The following is a 10,874-nucleotide window of genomic DNA, read 5'->3' as shown; positions in this document are numbered from 1 at the left end:
GAGGCAAGGTTAGGACTTCTTGAGTGGGATCAGTCTGGCTAAATATAAGTATCTACCTCTTGAGCTGTCTGTCCAGACTCAATCCTCGCCTAGTGGAGGTCTTGACAGTATAATCCATGGAGTTTGTATCTCCAGTGTTATGTCCACTTTTTGATGAGAAGAACTGTGAGGAAAATAAAGCAGTTGGGAGCACTTACAGAAATATGAAACTCTGCTGAAATCACACTGATTATCTTTTGCACTTATTCCAGACAACATAACTAGTTGCTAAATGCAATTTACTACTACATATGGCAGTCTGTGACATAAGATCAACACTTTTGAATATTTAATTCAAATAAGGAGCTTTAATTCCTAGACTTATTCATAATACAGATACGATAGTATAGGCACTAATAAATGAACACTAATTACTTTCTGGGACTGTAGAATCAGAAGACTTAATTAATTTTGAAAAAGCCTTTCCTGTGTCATGTTTTTTAGGTGGTTTGACTCAAATGTAGTTGTATTTATCATTTCACACATTCAGCTACAGACTTCAAATGTAATGTAATCACCAGATCTAATGATATAAAATGAGTATCAATCTAGTAAATTATGTTATTCACATTGTGCAAACCAAATTCAGTCATCCTGTAACATGTAACTTTCCTGCTTTGTTTCCACTTTGTTTAACCAGCAGAAAAATAACATAATTTTATGCATAGTAGCTATCAATTAAAAATAGAATACATTAAGTGTATTGCCTGCCATTTGTGCTTCAGGAGTGTTAATTTTCTAATGTTTGGTAACCAAAGCAAAGTAAGAAAGGAACATAAAGAAAGTCAGTTATATTCTTGTACTGATTTGAATTTAAAATCTTAGGCACTCAGCTGATTTACAGTACTGTTATGCATTGACATCGTTTTGTCCGTGAATCTGTGTCAACTCACTACTGCCTTCTGATCTATAGTTCTGCTATACTTATGGTCTATTTTGTCTTTCATCTTTCTCTTTTTGGAAGATTTGACCATCATATGCACTTGAGATGTGAAGTTGCAACAAAAAAAAAAATAGTGTGAGTACGTAATTGCTGAATCCGTTTTGTCTTACTGGTTTTTACTAACATACACTTACCTCCACAGTTACCACATTACCTTTAATATATTTAGTTTATCACCTTTGTTATCAATCTATTACAAATAAATTCTGCTTAGTCATATCCTGCTAACTGAGATCACTGCAAGTATTCAGATTTTACTAGTTCTTACAGATTTTGTAACGGAAAAACTATCTGTAATTGCTATGGATGCTCTATATCATATCAGATTTTCTTTAGGTAAAACTACTCCTGCATCTACAGCCTGCAATTTACATACATTTACAATTCACTGTTGAAGATTCTTACTAAAATCTTATTAAATATTCTACAAACAGCACTGAGCACAACAATGCATCCATACTTTTTTCAAAGTACAGTTTAAAAGAAAATACCACAGAAATACTGGTGCATTCAAACCTGGCTGGTCAAACAGAAATTTCACTTAGAGAAATTCAAATAAGTCCATAGAACTTATAAATTTACAAAAATATTTAAATATATATCTTACATATATCAGATATATCAGTTTGATATTATTTTATTTAAATAAGATACAATAAGGAAATTTTAGAAATTATGTGTTTTGCATGTGTATTGATGTCTACTGCCTTTGATATATTTAATGTAACAGAAAGAGTTGTTCAGAAAGATCTCACCAGCTGTTACACTGTTGGTGCACTTAGCAAACTCCACAGAAGGTACTACACCAAATACATTAAAGTAAGGTTTAATGTTCTAAATACAGTTCTCAGCTTTGACATGATCTAGCATCCACTGCAGTAATTTGAAGACTTAAAACAGTTTCACTGCATTTTAAAACAGGCCCCAGGCTCAGTGCTTCTTTCACCCCACTTTTTCTAACAACAAAAGAATGTAAGAAATGTCTAACAAAAAGCAGACTAATTTGTCCATCTCCTTAACTATTTTGTATCCAGCTATGATAGTTTTGAAGAAAAGTAGTAAGAATCAGATTGTGTAACACTGTAAGAAACACCCATATTTCTGCCCAAAGGAAGAAATGTGTTCCTTCAAGGACCTTATTATAAATTTTGTCCTAGCAAATGTTACTGCATGTGTTATCCCTTTTGAGCTTGACCTTTCTCCTTCCACATCTGCCAGAACAGGAGCTCATTCTGGTGAATAAGGTTAATTACACATTAGACACAAAATCTTAGTAGCCTTTTAAATGTTTAGAAATCAAGGGCCAATGTCCTTTTCTGGACTATTAACTACACTGACCACAGGCAAAAGTAAGGACAACTTTGTTTTTTTTTTTTTCAAAAACAGAAACAGAATTACTTTATTTCAACAGTAGCTCTGTTGATGCTAATGGAGCCACACTAACTCATACATTCAGGAGCAAGCTTATCAACTATATGCTTCATTTACTGCTTTATCCAGTTTTTGGTGATTGGAGGATTAATCTCACTTTTCTTCAGTTGACTCCAGAATGCGATGTATATTTGCAAATGTTGCATGAAGTTATTTTAGAATTTCTGTATGTGTTTTGCATGGGGAACTGGCAAGTATGACATTTCCTGTGGCTTAAAAAGAACATATATTTATAGCTCTGAATTTCCATAGGATGCATTGTTTCTGTCACAAATTTCTTGCATGAATACATGCTCTCTATGAGACTGAAATAAGAATATTTCTTGATTGACAATGTTTCCTTTTGGCATTCTCACATATATCAAATGGGTCCATAATTTTATTAGCATCAGATGATCTGTATTTTTGAAAATAGCAAGGGCAAATATATATATATATATAAAAAAAAAAAAAAGATAAATAAAATTTTAGGTCTATTCTTTGTTGAGTCTTCAGAAAAAAATTATGCAGTCTCAGAAGTGGGATAGGAAGTATGATTTCCTTGCAGAAAATTCAGCCAAATTAATGGAGTATGAAGAAAGAGAAAACTAAGGTTCCATTCTTGAACAGTCTTGTAAGAGTCAAGTTAAGATTCAAGACTGTACACAGCCTGTTTGTATTTGCTTTCTTGGCACTGTGGTTCAGGAGGTAGGAAGGCTTTATAACCACTGATGTCTCCTGTAGGGCATTGTAGTGCATAGCTGAGAAGTGAGAACTTACCTTTGTATGCTGGTTTACAGCCTTACCTTAAGATTAATAAGTAATGCTTCCTCACTGGGCCTTTCTGGGCTACCTAGTTCTCCTCTGAATGTAAAGGGAGCTTAAGTACGGCAGTATCAGAAAACTAAGGTTGCTTACAAATTTTTTCTTATGTTACTAGCAATGTTTATTTCACATTTCCAAATTGCTTCCTTGAGCACTTAGGCTGGCAGTTCACGTGAGGCTTGATCTTACAGAGGCAGGGTGCTCTGGCAAAAGAAGCCATACATCCTTTCTTGTTGATGTGTCTGTATCTCCCAAGCACTCCATCCCTTCTGTAACACCTTCATGCCAAGAACTGTATGGAAACGAATTGAAGAGACCTTGGCCTACTGCTGCTTTATTTTTACATAACATTTCCAATGTATTTTCTCCCTTTGCTGTCCATTAATTCTCCAGTAAACTGAGTCCATTTAGTAGAAGAGAGTCTGCCACTCCACCTTGAGTTTGATGGTGTTGCATAACCTAAGTTCACTTTCAACCTGTTTGTGCAAAGAATTTTGGCTACTCCACGTATTCTCTAATACTCACTTCAAGTCAGCTGCTTCCATGAATGAATATTAAATGCACTTGGCTTCTATTACAAGAAGCAGATGCAAAAAGGCTGAGAGCACAGTCAAAGAGAATTTGTTGTGTAATATGAATAAATAGCTTCTCAGATACTTCAGTCTTATATAGCTCTAGTTAATGAGAAGAAATCCTTTCATAAATACCTGACCCCCTTCTGGAAACCCAGAAGTAGTACTAAAAATGTCATTAAGAAGAACCAGACCTTTTCTTCTCAATTTCTGTAAAATCAGAATAATTTAACACTTCGGGGATTTGCTCTAAATCTGCACTGTGATGCAAATCACAGAAAAACTAGAAGACACAAAAAGAAAAAGACTAAACCTGGTAAAACAAAAGGGCAGTATTATTTTGTTATACCAGTATCCTGGTATTACAAAGGGACAATAACCATTTCTATCCTTCATATTTAAAAGTCTGTGATACTCAAGCACGTAACCAATAGAGGTCACTATCAACAGGGAAATGGAAGAGATTCCTCAGAGGAAAGCAAGACAGGGTTAATGCGGGGCTATCCGGCCGCAGCCAGCCGGATCTGGGGGCTGGTCCCTGGGCCGCGAGTGAGTCATCAGACTGCGAGGGGCCAGCAGGACCCTCCCGGGGCGCGCTGCCAGCAGCCAGGGGGCTCCCGGGGTTCTGAGCCACATCCACCCACTGCTCCATTAACTTGTTAGGTGGGAGTATTTTAATGCAAATTAAAAAAAAAAAAAAAAAAAAGTATTTATTCCCAGTATTTGATTTAGATTAATCTTTCAACTGTACTTTCAAACACTGCCTTTGTGATTATCTGAGCAAATTGACAGAGGCAGGGGTGCAGAAAGGATGAATTCCTGTAGGTTTGTATTGTTTATCTTCTGCTTTATCATATGTGATTATTGAATCTGCAATTTCGAGTATTTTAACATTGAAACAGCCGGTTAGTTGTTATCCTCTGTGAATTTGCACAGCTCGTGCAATTCAGTAGGTTAAGAATATCACTGCTTTGGAAGACATAAAAAGTGGGGAGGGGAAGGAAAGAAAAAGCAACTGAAAGCTGAGGTATGAAAAAGCTCATCTTCAAGACTTCATGCAGCTAAAGAGGAGGTAAAAGGGACCTCCTTTACCATTAACATTACCAAACTATTTTAACACTAAAGGCAATCTGTCATTTTGTGTAAATTCTCTTCTGCTTCTATAAACACAGCCGTAATCAATTAAAGACCGACTTGTGAAGGAGCTATTGTGTGCAGTTCCATTCAGACATTGCTGAGTTGTCTTTTAGACAGCCTGTGGGGAAACACTGGTAAGGTGATGGGAAAGTTCAAAGTGCCTAACTTTTCAATGTGGATTCTGTTATTGAGACCTTTTTCTGTCTGCTTTTTTCATATTGCTTATCATAGTTGGCGTTAGAAATGGGGAGATATTTCTATATCATTTTGGACATTTAACATTTTCTACATGTGCTGCTTGGGAGGTTCTGCAAATATTTTAAATTATTCTCTAGTATAATTCCTTGAGGGACTTATGCATAGCAACAAATCTATTTGTTTGAAAGTACTGAAAGAACAAACAAACGCTATAGAAACTATTCATGCATATGTACATGCATTTGTAAAGTGCGCATGGACTCAGTTCCTTACTAATATGACACCAATCTAATGCAATTTTGTGCAGTGAAATATAACCTGACTTACTGTAGAATGAGGATGAGAATTAATTTGCTTGGCACAAGCCCTTCAAAAAATTAGAGTTCAATTTCATATTAAATGAAAGGGTTGAATAGATCATTCTAATGTATCAAGTCATTATAGAAATATATATATATATATATTGTTTTATTGCACCTGATCACATGTGCCTTCACAGTTAAGGAATGTTACCAATATTTTCTGAAGCAACCAAGATAAACAAAGAAAATCAAAGGAAAATCTTTACCTTGGTCATTTTATTCTCTTTATTTTTGTTCAGTGAAGGCAAATATAAGGCTGAACAGAAAAAAATATATAGGGAGATTAATTCTCTCTCTCCTTTTAATCACTTTTTTTTCCCACTGAGAGTTGGTATGGATCTTAGGAACATGAGCAAAGACTGATAAAATGAAATAAAAGTGGATTTAAGAATTTTCCCCATCTATTTGTGTTTGAAGTAACAATAAGTATTATGAAATTTTAAGAATAGGCCATTAAAAACAAAAAAAAAAGAGAGAGAAAGAGAGAGAGAAGGTATCTAAAGACACGTGGGAAAAAAGATAACGGGTTGGTCATTTCTGTACAGTTTGGATTTCGTGTGTTTTCTGATGCATTTTATTTTCAATCCCTTGTCAATCTTCACCATATGGATAGAGGTAAGATTCTCCTAGATAAATATATTGTCCTCTAGAAATTTCTAAACACACTTCCCAGGAACTCAAGAATGACAGCATCTTATTCTAGGAAAAAAATCACTTCAAATTTTCATTAGGCCAGTCTTTTGGCATTAATTAGATGATTTTGGTGAGATAATGAAAGAAGAAAGTGGGAAGATCATAAATAAATTATCTCCCATAAAATACACAGAAAATAAATCATAGATTATGACAGATGTACTTCTCTTATAGTGCTTTAGCATCTAGCAATTAAAAGGAAAATGAGCAGTAGCTTTTTCTAGGGCACTCAGAACAGATAGAAACCCAGTCGTGTGCTATGCTAGTGCTAACCAGCAAACTTTCTAAACTTCATTTTTCTCTGAATGACAGCTTTTTGGAAGTTATACAGGAGAGCTTTGGTACATATTCCAGGCACTATGTAGATGAGTCAGGACACCTTAACTAAATCCATTCATTACTCTATCCCCAGTGGGACAGGCAAAAGCTGCCAATTTGATGTTGGTAACATGGATGCTGCATTAGGGAATTGGCTAAGCCTGCCAAAATTCATTCCTGAACTTTAGCAGCCACAAAAGAGTATTTTTCTGTCGTCTGTAATTGATTCAGAGCCAGGTCCCAAAAGGACAAGCTTCCTTTTGTGTGCCATCTATACGAGGGTCTAGGACACACAGTGCTGCAACTTTTTTTTTTTTAGCTAGATCACTGGAAACATCTTTAAAAAGAAAGGGGAAAAAATCATCTAAAATGTCATAAAAATTCCTGAGTTTTTCAAGATACATTATTTATTAGCTTTAGCATTGCGTTCTGGTCTATACTTTGAGAAAACAGTCAGTTTATTATATCCTGAAAATTTAATGTCAATGAAGTGTTACCATTTTGAGATGAAATGAAGTCTGAAACCAAAACAAAAAATAAATATATTTATACAAAAAATAAAAATTTCAGAGCTTCAGCTCACTGAGCACAGTACTTATTATCATTAGTTCATATTCAGGTCAGATTTTTCCTTCCTTTGAAAAACAGGTTGAAAGACCCTTTGAAGACTTCTCCCTTCTTCCCCTCACCCAATCTGGTTACAAATTTACTGAAATTATTCATCCTTACTTTATGTTTCACATTTGCATGTTCTGTACTTGCTGTGTAATGCATTAAAGGTTTCATGACACTAGATTAAGTACTCCTAACATGGATTATGAAAAGCTATACAGGTTGTTAGAGTCATCAATCCATCCTGGCAACATTCTCAACTCATTCTGTAGAAAATATCCCAGAGATTTAGCTAGTAGGACTCTCAGTAAAACTGTTGGCCAGCCCAAGTAGATTTTTGTAAAAACAATTCACCTGTGTGCTTGTGTTTAAATGGTTTAAAGAGAATATTCTCACAGTTTGTATTATCAGTTTTCACCTATCTGTTGAAGTAGGAATCATCTGTCTGATTTCAAGTACATTCCCTGTATCTTTTCCTTGTATTGAGGTACAAATATATTCTAGAAGTACTTTTAAAAAATGCTTATTAAACATACAAGTTCTTTCACATGAAAGCATACAAGTGCTTCAAATGCTTAGGATAGAGACAAGAACAGAGAAATCTGTGTCTGGAGGGCTAATCATAGTTCAAACTCGATGGTTTTAGTGGTGAACCATTCCTTCTCCTTCCCACCCACTCAGCAGGAATAAGCAAAAGAACCCAGAAAGGGTGAGGCCCAGTCACTATAAATGCTCAGATGTTTAATGAATGTGCCATGGCTTTCACCTACAAACTGCAAGGCCTTCTCAAGCAGACTCCAAATTCCTGCTGAAATGAAGACTTTCTTTCCTGGACTAGGCCTGGCATTCCTGTGAAACAATGGCCCTTTTCAAGTAGTCTCTGAAATTTCACAGGTGAAGGGAACAGGGCAGTCATTTGATCCCAACCACAAGGAGCCTGTTAGCATTTTTTAAAGTGAAGACAGAGTCTGTCATGGAAGCACTGGCAAAACTGGTTAGTGACAGAAAAAGGCAATCTAGACCCACAGCTCACGGGAGCCCTGTGAAGCATTAATCAGTTTGTCTCTTAGCTCATGCTACAGCTTCTTTTTCAATTTTTTTCAAGCGTGGGCAACACGGCCTGCAGAACTCAGGAGACAGGTCTCTAAGTTGTATCACGAGTTGTGGAATAAAAGTTTTCCTTAGTGAGAACTTCCATTTGAGAATTTACAAATTACAGGAAGCCATTGGCAGTATATTGTGTACTGGGGGGCACTTGAAACTAAAACATGAATTAAGGCTTTTGAAAAATGCTTTAGTGGCCTTATTTCAGAAAAAAAAAAAACACAAAAAAAAACAAACAAGCAGACCAGCTTAATTCCAACTGATTGGTTATAGCAGCATTAGAAAACATTAGAAAACAGAAGTGTATTGAGATTATTTAGGAATGGGATGCTGAATACTACCCCCACATTAATTACAGAAAGCACACAGAATTTAAAAAGATTGGATTTGCAATCTCCTTCACTCCAAACATCGAAACATGGTTTGATGGCAGAAGCCTCCCAGATGATTTGACGGATGGGAGGTAAATATTCAGAACCAGCAGTTCTTAAATTGGAATGTATCACAAATTCATGTGATGGAAGATCGTTTTTGTTGCATAGTTAACAAAAAATAAAAAATAAAATAAACAACTTTTATTTATTAGTTGCATTGAGAGTTATTTTGCCTCTAAAATTCAGAGAATTTATGCATTATGTGCCTACTGAATTACAAGGCATATTATGCTTAAGCTTTTTTTTTTTTTTTTTTTTTTTTTTTTTTAGGAGAAGGGGCTACTTAAATACTCAGACTCATGAAACAGTTCAAACTTGAACAACTTCATGAGAGCCAATCTGGGTACATTAAACAGGTAAGCTAAAGTACCAGCCAGGAGACCATTTACATTTTTGAGATAAGCTATGTAATAACTGGCAGGTGAGATAACAGTGTTTCTTACATGCCTCTCACATAGTCAACTGCGATCTTGGTTTTATGAAATGATCACTTTGTAATAGTTGTTCATGGAATCACAGAAAGGTTTAGGCTGTAAGGGCCCTCTGGAGGTCATGTGGTCCAACTGCCTTGCTAAAGTAGGGCCACCAACTCATGGTTGGCCATGAGTGTGTCCATGTGGCTTTAGAATATCTCTAAGGAGGGAAGGTCCACAATCTATCTTAGAAAACTGTTCCATTGCTCAGAAACCTACACAGTGAATAAGTGCTTCCTGACAGAACTTGTGTTCCTCCATTTTGTGTCTATTGACTCTTCTCATGAAAGTATTTCCCAGCACTGCAGGGGAATACTTGCTTCAGCATTTTCTTCCCTTTAAGTCTTTGGACCATAATGAAAATTAGTGTCCTATTGTTTGTCTTCCACTACAAACTAGCAAACAAGCAAATATATAAATAAATAAGAATCATAGAATTTTAGAGTTGGAAGGGATCTTTAAAAATCCCACAGAGTGTCAGAGAACAGATTCATGTTTAACATTTTTTGAAAAATCAATGAAGAAACACATTTTCTCAAGTGCAAAGACAATGATATCAATTAGCTTAACTAAAAGCCAGTTTAACAGTATTGACAGTCTGCATTTCTATCTTGCACCCAAATTTTACTCTTTGACAAAATGCAGGATTTCCATCTTTTGAAACACATTTACCATTATCTTATACGATATCATTTTTTACTCCTAAGTTTTCTGTATGTATGTATACACTTTACTCACCGTCAGGAGGAGATGAAACCACATTGATATTTGAAATAACAATTAAAATAATGTAAACAGTAAAACTTTTCTAATTGTACTAAAAGCAAAAATGCTATGCCGTGAATTTGCATCTGCTTTCCTAGCCTGTATCCTTTAGCATATATTTTCCCTGATTACATCTGGCTATATATGTTCCCTGATGTGCACCACCAAACTATAGAAATCACTCACAAATAACTAGCTATTTCCAGTAAGGCAACAAGATTCCTAACCAGTAACAAAATCAATATTTAAATTATTTTTACAAACTATTCAAAGTTCATGCAGACTATAGAGCATAGCTACATACTTTCTTCTAGATAGATTCCATAACTACTGTTTCTCTGTTAAAAAAAAAAAAAAAAAAAAAAAAAGCCTTCCTGTTTGCTGCTAAAACTGTTCTCTCGTAATGGGCTTTTACTTATATTATTGTATTAAACATTAACCAAAGTGCCCATCCTATAATTTTGGTTGTATTTTAAGTACATCATCTTGGTATTTCACTGCACATTAAAAATACATACTGCTGGGGCACAGAGTTTGAGAGATAATCTTCAATTTCTATGTATAAATCTAAAATCTTAAATGGTGATGATCAGCTGAAGAACTGTTCAAACTTCTGTGAAGGTTATCTGTATATGGTTGTTTTTTGTTTTTTGTTTGTTTGTTTGTTTTTTAAAAGACTCTATCTACTTATTCCACAGAATTATGAATATTGCCTCAGTAGTTTAAGAAACAGAGTTCACTTGAATGACACAGACAGGAAAACCAGTTTGATAACTATGCAGAATCTAGCAAACAAACCCTCATGCTCAGTACTTTTCTTCCTTTATGAGTCAAAGACAACAGAAATTAAAAAAGCTACAGCAATTACTGCAACAGCTCTGTTGCATTGCTCTGCAAAGATGCGTGCTATAAGCAAGAAATATATGACTCCACTGTTTTGGAAATTAGCATTTTTTTACTTCTGGACTTAGTTCCTGCTAGTGACTGTG

At 35.2% G+C, this 10,874-nt stretch overlaps 1 long non-coding RNA gene across 6 annotated transcripts in view; it reads left to right on the top strand.

Moving 5' to 3' along the window:
* Positions 1 to 4,537: 4,537 nt before the first annotated feature.
* LOC128072583 (uncharacterized) overlaps positions 4,538 to 10,874 on the top strand; it is a 57,247-nt gene continuing 50,910 nt past the window's right edge. For 5 of the 6 annotated variants that reach the window (XR_008202368.1, XR_008202369.1, XR_008202366.1 and 2 more), the window contains exons 1-2: positions 4,538 to 4,614; positions 8,918 to 9,003. This is a non-coding gene — a long non-coding RNA (uncharacterized LOC128072583). The remainder of the gene's footprint in view (positions 4,615 to 8,917; positions 9,004 to 10,874) is intronic. The other variant, XR_008202367.1, reaches the window with a different exon arrangement.

This window comes from Tympanuchus pallidicinctus, unplaced genomic scaffold (assembly GCF_026119805.1).
Source record: "Tympanuchus pallidicinctus isolate F22 unplaced genomic scaffold, pur_lepc_1.0 scaffold7, whole genome shotgun sequence".
Lineage (NCBI taxonomy): Eukaryota > Metazoa > Chordata > Aves > Galliformes > Phasianidae > Tympanuchus > Tympanuchus pallidicinctus.
The sequence above is the reverse complement of the archived record's forward strand: the minus strand, read 5'-3'. Positions and strand labels throughout refer to the sequence as shown.